Source organism: Contarinia nasturtii, unplaced genomic scaffold (assembly GCF_009176525.2).
Source record: "Contarinia nasturtii isolate CC-2019 unplaced genomic scaffold, AAFC_CNas_1.1 Cnas_scaffold_695, whole genome shotgun sequence".
Taxonomy (NCBI): Eukaryota; Metazoa; Arthropoda; class Insecta; order Diptera; family Cecidomyiidae; genus Contarinia; species Contarinia nasturtii.
In genome coordinates, this window is record NW_022198046.1 from 214,762 (window position 1) to 223,075 (window position 8,314).

The following is an 8,314-nucleotide window of genomic DNA, read 5'->3' on the forward strand; positions in this document are numbered from 1 at the left end:
TGTTTGAGTGCTCTATACCGAGTCTCCGAGAGTTCCATATAAACTTGCTATGTGATGCCTATTGAATAGTAAGCGAATACCAATCGTGATTGAATCAATGGTCGTAATTTATATGAAACTCTCGGAGACTCTGTAGAGAGCATAAAAAGTGAAAAAAAAATCTGATTTTTTTTTCTCAATTCTCGAACACCACAAAATGGTCTATATCATGTGATGTGATCAGAACAAATAAATGTGTCATCTTTGTCACCCAAATCGTTGTTCAATGCTATCTCGCTCCTCCTTTATGTATTAATGTTTACAACGGACATTCTATTCACACACAACTGTGCAATAAAAATCGCTGGTACAAGCCATTAGATTGTATATGAAATTTGAGAATAAGAAGTTTTTTTTTCACTATTTGTGTGTTCTATACGGAGCCTTCGAGAGTGTGAAATATTTATATCGTTAAACTGCGTCGCATATCAAAGCGAAACAAAATTCTGTTACTAAAACAATGCAGAACAGTAGCTAGTTATCAGCACAAAATGAAACTTACACATTTTGTATAATAAAAAGTCAATGTTCTTTATTCTTTTGGTAACGAAATATTGTCTCGCTTTCATATGCAACCTTTTTGAGTCGCGTTTCGATATGCGAGTAAACAATAAGTTGTTTTTATTCTAGAGCGTTCAAATGTAAGTACTTGTTCATTACTTCAAAATTATTTTTAATAAATCTATTTCAGATATTCCCATCCAATTTCAAATTATTGGACGAAGAAGGCCCAAAGTGTTTGAATTAATCATTCTTGCAGATATATGATTATTATTTTTGGCTTAAAGACGACTCTGAGCGAAAAAGCAAGATGTTAGAAATAGAGGAATATACACTCAAAAAATACATAAATCAAAATAAACAAAAGAATGATTGGCGTAAAATCAAAAAAATAGTTCATAAGATAATTGATTATGAATTGTTTTATGATGTCCAATATCGAAACGGATATATTTTTTATAAATATTTGAATTTTTCAGAATCAATCCGTAGGTAGAACCCAACATTCTTTAAATTTCAGTCTGGAGTGGTGATAGCAAAGGATTTTTTATTCATGTAAATGTTATGCCTTCATAAAATTAAATACTTATAACGTCTAAATAATTTTCATTATTATGTGTTGATGTCATCCATAAGGTGGCAATTGTTTTAACACTTTATAGATGAACACATGGACAATATATTTATTGCGAAGATTCCAAAATCTGAAATTCATAAAATATCTTCTCGGGTCAGTGATGATTATAAATATTTGGTTTTATGCGACTCGCAAATGGTATCCATCAGAGTTCGCAACTCCGACCGAGCTCGCCATCCGAGTTTTTTCCGACTTCACGATTTTTTGAAAAATTGAATGGATTTTTTATCAATTGTCATTTTTTTCTCATTTTGTATTAAATTTTGTTCGATTTTCGACATCGAAAAAGATGGTCGGCGAACGGTCGGTATCGGATTTGATAATCTCGGCGTCGGTCGGCATCGGATTGAATAGTCTCGGTGTCGGAATCGAGAAATCGCCTCCGTTGCGAACACTGGTATCCATAGCAAATATAGAATCTTTGTAATGAAGGAATAGTATTTAGATCGATCTTTGAACTTTCAAAGGATATATTTTTTGTAAGTGAAGCATATCGTACGTTAAATTTTGATTGTTAGAAAAAAACATATAAACGAATTTTAGGAATACGTTGGAAATGAGGGAGAATATTTCTCATTTCTCACAAATGATGAAGCACCGCTTCATTGTATTATTGAATTCGAAATTGGAGACGGAAACCTCGAAAAACATTTTGAAGTAGTTGTTCCTGGGAGTGACTGTTCACATCTTCATTTTATTTGATTTGATTTATTCAATGAAATTGCAGTAAAATATGAATAATCATGGCGTCTTGTCATCCGCCTTCAAGAATTCTGTTTATTTGTTTTTAGTCTACATAGAAAACTTGCAGGTATAAGTTGAAATTGAAATGATTTTCGCCAACCAAACTAAAATAATTCCATGTTTACATTACAGAATACTATGTATTTTTACTTCCAAAAGAGACGCCAAGTAGATTATAAAATAGATTTGGAGAATGAACACTTTCTATCTATGAAAATTGATAAATTTGGATTCTTCTTTAGGACACAATCTAATCCAAAACAAAGAACCGTATATAGAATTGATTTTAAACAGCTTCAATATCGTTCATGTTGCATCTCGGCCTATTCAATTGTAAAACCAATTTTTTGGAAAGAATCAGGAATTCCAAGTTTAAGTGAAATGAATCTCAAAATCCAACAAGATTCATTTATAAGTCTTGATTCTGTCAGCATACCAATGACAATCATTCAGAAAATTACGGATGACGATTCCAAAAAGCCATGTTTAGTATTTGCGTATGGTAAGAAGAAAAAAAAGTAAAAATACAAAAAACCAATAACATTTGAAATTGAAATGAAATCATGAATTTAGGTGGCTTTGGTTGTTCCATACTTCCGTTTTTCAAGCTGTTCTTGCTGCTTTTTGTGGAGCTATTCAATGGAATTGTTGGTATGTGTTTGAAATAATAATGGTTTATTTCATTAGCTATTCCTATATTTAATTTATTTCACAAAATAGTCAAAATTCATGCACGCGGAGGCGGAGAATTTAGTAAGGAATAAAAAATAAAAATACAAAATCGAACACATAATATTTGAAATTGAATTGAGCTCATGAATTTAGGTGATAAATGGCTACTTGAGACAAGTGAAGCTGAAAAAAGTTCCGAAAATCTAATAGCAGGAGTTCAATATTCAAAAGGAGAAACTTATGCTGACTTAATTGATTCAAATAAGATCGCATATTACGGTGTTTCACATGGTGGTGTATATTCGATTCAACTGAGTTTTTCAAGCTTATCTGATATTTTTGTAATTTTGATTCTCCACAGGTGGATTAGCTGGTGCTGTTGTTATAAATGATCGGCTGAGAATAAAAGTGACTTTAAGTTTTTTTAAACCGTCTCCATCTTATGTAAATCCTGTACAAATTATGAGACACTTTTAAGATTTTTTCTGCTTAAAGTCGCTTTTATTACCAGCCGTACAAATAAACAACGAAATTTATTCAAATCTGTTATCATTCAGAATGCCAATTTGGATTTGATTAATGATCTTCCGTGAAGGCCTGATGGAGACTTAACACAATTGGAATATTACAATTTAAACATTCAAAAACCAACTAATAATAAAGATGTTTACCCTCCAAGTCTACTCATAGCCAGCAAAAATCATGAAACGGTTGCTATGGAAAATTCGTTGAAATATTTGGCTTTAAAGCGTGAAATTTGCATTGAAAACTTTTTAGATAAACCAACTTTATTGAAAATAGTTAATAGTGGTGGTCATCATTATGAAACAGCTGCGAAAACCGAATATATCAATACTGTATTTGTTGAATTGAAATTTTTGGCAGAGTCAATGAATTTGAAATTGCAGTTTGACGAAAAATTTCAAAATTGCGATTTATAATAAGTTGGGTTAATTTTTATTATTTTGGTTTAAACATACCTAATATAAACAATAAAAATTTCAATAAATAAAGAGTCTTACGGGAGTAAGACGAATTTTTCCGCACGGTGGTAGTTGCGTATTTTATTAAGCAAGTTCAAAATAAAATTTGTTAGATTTTTTAAGCCTTTCAAGCGGCATAAAGTTCGGGTCAAAAAAATATGTTTAAAGTTTAAACCTTGGCATCGAAACATTCTTTAATTTAATAGCAGAAGTACTCGAGAAACGATTTTTCACACTTTCATGATGAACCCATTTGTACGACATTTGAAAGTATTCTATTTTCTAACAAAACACTATAAAAAAATATGTCTATTTTTTGAGAAAAAATACCCTGTGCAAAGTTTAACGCCATTAGGTAGAATACAGACATGGCTTCCATACAAAAATCCAAATTTTTTGTGACTTTAGTTATGAAAAGTGTTTCAAAATAATTTCTATGGCAAAATTAACATCAGACATATTTTTTATAGTGTTTTGTTAGAAAATAGAATACTTCAAATGTCGTACGAATGGGTTCATCATGAAAGTGTGAAAAATCTCTTCTCAAGTACTTCTGCTATTAAATTAAAGGATATTTCGTTGCCAAAGTTGGAACATATTTTTTGGTTTCGAACTTTACGCCGCTTGAATGGCTTGAAAAATAGAACAAATGTTATTTTGAACTTTCTTAATAAAATACGCAACTACCACCGTGCGGAAAAGTTCGTCTTACTCCCGTACAGATTAACAAAAACCATGCTCGAAACGGCCTGATTCGGGTTCTCTGACCTCAGAAACGTCCAGAAAACATGTTTCTGAAGTTTTCAAAATTTTGACCGATTACAATACTTATCACTATGTGTGCGGAAAAGTAAAATGGCCATTTGGATCTTTCCAAGAATATGCATATATCCGGGATGTGTTATATGCAGGCAACCCAGTGACCGTAGGTACAAAAGTCAAAAAGTGACTTTCGGAAGCCGGCCACGGCCAACATGGCGGCCAAATCGAAAAGTGCCGGAACAAAAAAGTCTTAGTTTTTTATGTACTTTAATCACAGAAAGTTTCAAAAAGATCAGAAACAACCACGCAAAATCGCGGACAGACAGATATACCAAATGACTTTTATAAGAAAATATAAGAAATTCATATGAATTCTTTTCACCTTACACTATGTGTGCGGAAAAGTAAAATGAAATTTTTTGTGGATTTTTGTATGAAAAGCCTGTGTAAAATTGATTGCATCTTAAAACTAACATAAGATTCGGGTTTCTCGTGCCAAAAAAACTCCCACTACACATTCTTTCAGCGTTCAAATTGAAAGAATATCATTTTAAGGCATTTTTCTCATAAGTTCCTCTTCAGAGTCTAAGTTTTACGCCGATCAATCAATGTCGTTGAAATTTTTGACCAGATCTATTCCACGTAGTGCCCAAACATCCCGTAAAGTCAGATTTTGAATTTCATGTCTGAGTACGAAACCATCGTGTCACCAAAATGGTTGAAAAATGATCAAAAAATGTATAGATGTGGGTACTCCATTCGGACCAAAAAAAGTTATACCGGTCTATAGAACTAATCAGCACGTCTCCTAGTAGTCCCAAATCATCCTGCAAAGTCAGAATTTGAATTGAGTTTTTGGAAGGAGATTTATCGTGTTAACAAATTTTGCACGCCACAGGACACATCACAAACAGCGACGCACATTATTATGCCCCAAAATCATCTCCAATCGTGTTTTCTACATGAAATTTGCATAGAAAACATGTTTTGGGGTGACTGTAGGTGTGCAATATAAAAATTCTAAGACAAAGACAATATTCTTTAGCTTTTTTTCAAAAACGAATCTGAAAAGATTTTAAATTTAAATGAAACATTGATCTGATTGATGATTGAAATAAAAAAAGTTTATTTTTCAAAAAAATTATATTTCATAATGATGATTCCATTCAAATGAATCCTCTCTTCTCATTTCGATGAAGCTCAAATTCGTGTCACCGTTTCTGGTCGTCCATTTAGTAGCCAAGAAGACCTCATCTCGCGTATAAATTATTATTTTTCGTGCTCCGGCCAACTTGGCACGTTCCTCATTCATCATTGCCAAATTCAAAACTACACCTTCGTCCCGTGGCATAAATTTGATTTTGTTCATTTTCGGTGATCGACGAATGAATGGCATAATGTCATCGACGTTAGCCTCATCAAAGTAAAGACGTTCGAGTTTTGTCAGGCCATTTGCTAAAATGTCCATATCCTCAGCATTCGAATTACGCAAAATAATTAATTCTCTCAGATTGGTCAATTGGGGTAAATTATAACTCTTGTAGAAACATCGAATGCACAATAGCTCGAGACCTTTGAGTGAGGCTAATGAAATACTGCCCTCTTCATCAACTCTTTCGGCGTAAATGTATAGTCGTTTATAGAAGCCTTGTTCATGGAGTCGATTTAATAAGTCCAAAGTAGTTTGAGGTTTCTCACATGAGGGAGTCCACGTATAAAAGTAAAATCTTTTGACCTCAAATATATCCAATTTTGCATTGGAATTTAAAAATATGTTAGCGTTCTGCCACAAATATTCTAAGGTAATTGAAAATCTCTGTACATTTGGATTGCGTACGAAAAATTCACGTAGCTCTTCAAATTTGTAAGAATCATCAGGCATCAATTCTAATCGTTCAAGCTTTGGATATTCTTGCAATAACCAGTTGAGTTTACCATTCATTCGGTTACCGGACTCCGAATTCTGAACATAAATCTCTCTCAAATTCTTACAATATTTCAATATCAAATCGTAAAAGTCACCATCTACTGAACAATATTCGTGTTGTATAATTTCTTGTTGGGGCAACAGTGGTTTAAAATGGTCAACTGTTTCGTTATTAATATCTAATTCCGACAGATAAATGTGTTTAGTTGACTCAAATTCACTGATGTGCGATTTAATATATTTGAGTGGACCCCACGATTGAGCGCACACATAATGATAATCAATTGAAATGAATGGCATGAACTTATTAAAACCAGATGTTTGAATGCGTTCATCTATAACACCCTCTTTGTCCCAATAATAGATGTATATTCCATCTTCTTCGCAGAATTTCTCAGCCGATGAATAATAATTTTGTTTGAAATATTCGCCGGCCACTTTGTTCATTCGCTTGCATGTTTGTCCGAATGAATGCAAATCTTTCACGCCCAAATATTCAAATATCTCGTCAAAGCAATCGATGTTCAATTTGAATATTTTCGGCGGAGATTCATCGTTTGATGGACCTGCCACCGGCTCTTCATTTTGATTTTGGTTATGTGAGTGTGACAATTTTGGCTTTTTTTGTGGATAGCTCATGGTGACACTGCATAATAACAAGGAAATGGTAATTAGTATTTTGTGAAACCAACACTTTACGATGGGAATTTAAACTTTTAATAGAAGCTTAAAAAGAGAGAATGAACGTGAATTGTATTAACCTTTTATAAGATCTCAAAAATAATATTTTGTTATTCATAAGAAGAAGCGATTAACAGAAACAATGACAATCGGACAGATGGGGTTTTGACGCTTGTTCACTTCAGTCTGACGTTTTCCATCGTTATCTCTTGTTATCCATTCATCGTTTCCACTCGTTTCAAAAATGTTCCGTTGAAAGTATGAAACTGATGGCACAAACAATCGAAAAGACATGATTTTTGCGCTTGTGCATCGTTTTTTTTTTTTCAATTTTCCCCACGGTTGTCGTTTTCACTTGTTTCAAACATTTCCCGTCGAAAATATGATGAAACTGATTCTGTGTGAATAATTGTCGGTAAAAATGAAAACTACGTGATAAATTTTTCAATAAATTCATGTAAATGTTTATCAAATAAAAAACCTCTATCGAGTTAGAGAACGAGTACGAAACCTACATTTGAAACACAAAATTTCTGATATCAATTTTGTGACGAAAATAGTTGGTAGATATTTTTTCTTTGTACTGTGAATATAAACTTAATATACATTTGTATATTCAAAACGTTGCAGAAATTTTCTCCTTTTTACTTTGAGTTCATACTGACGCAATGAAGCAACGTTCCGAATTTACAAATGTATACGTATTAAGTTTATATTCACAGTACAAAGAAAATATATCTACCAACTAAACACACACTGTTCGTCACAAAATTGATATCAGAAATTTTGTGTTTCAAATGTAGGTTTCGTCACTCGTTCTCTAACTCGATAGAGGTTTTTTATTTGATATCAATAGTTTTGTAAGTGCTATTTTCCAAGTTAAAGATTCAAGACCCATGGATTTGAATATTTTTCAAATACAATGAAAATGTGGATTTTTAGGTTATTTTTGGATCAAAATGATATAAATTATGGATCATAATGAGCAACAGAGGTTTTAGCAGTGGTGTGTGGTATGCACATTTTTTTTATCTTTGACTTGGGGCTAAAATTGATGAATTTTTAAAAAGAACCTATGCAGTTTTTTTCGAGAAAGTGACCGTTATGTGTCCGGCCAGACGGTCAAATTTTGATTTTTGACCGATTTGGCCACCTGAACTTGAAATTTTTAAGTCGCAATTGGCACTATTCGATAGCTTACTTTAAGACCTTTCCAACGAATATGCATATGCCTTGCGTAAGTCAAGTATAGGTGTCACAGCGATTGTTTGAAAAAATGGCCATTTTTGACAGTACACAGAAAAATTATCTATCATTTATTTTCGTCTCAAAGTTGATATCAGAAATTTTGTGTTTCATATTTTGGTT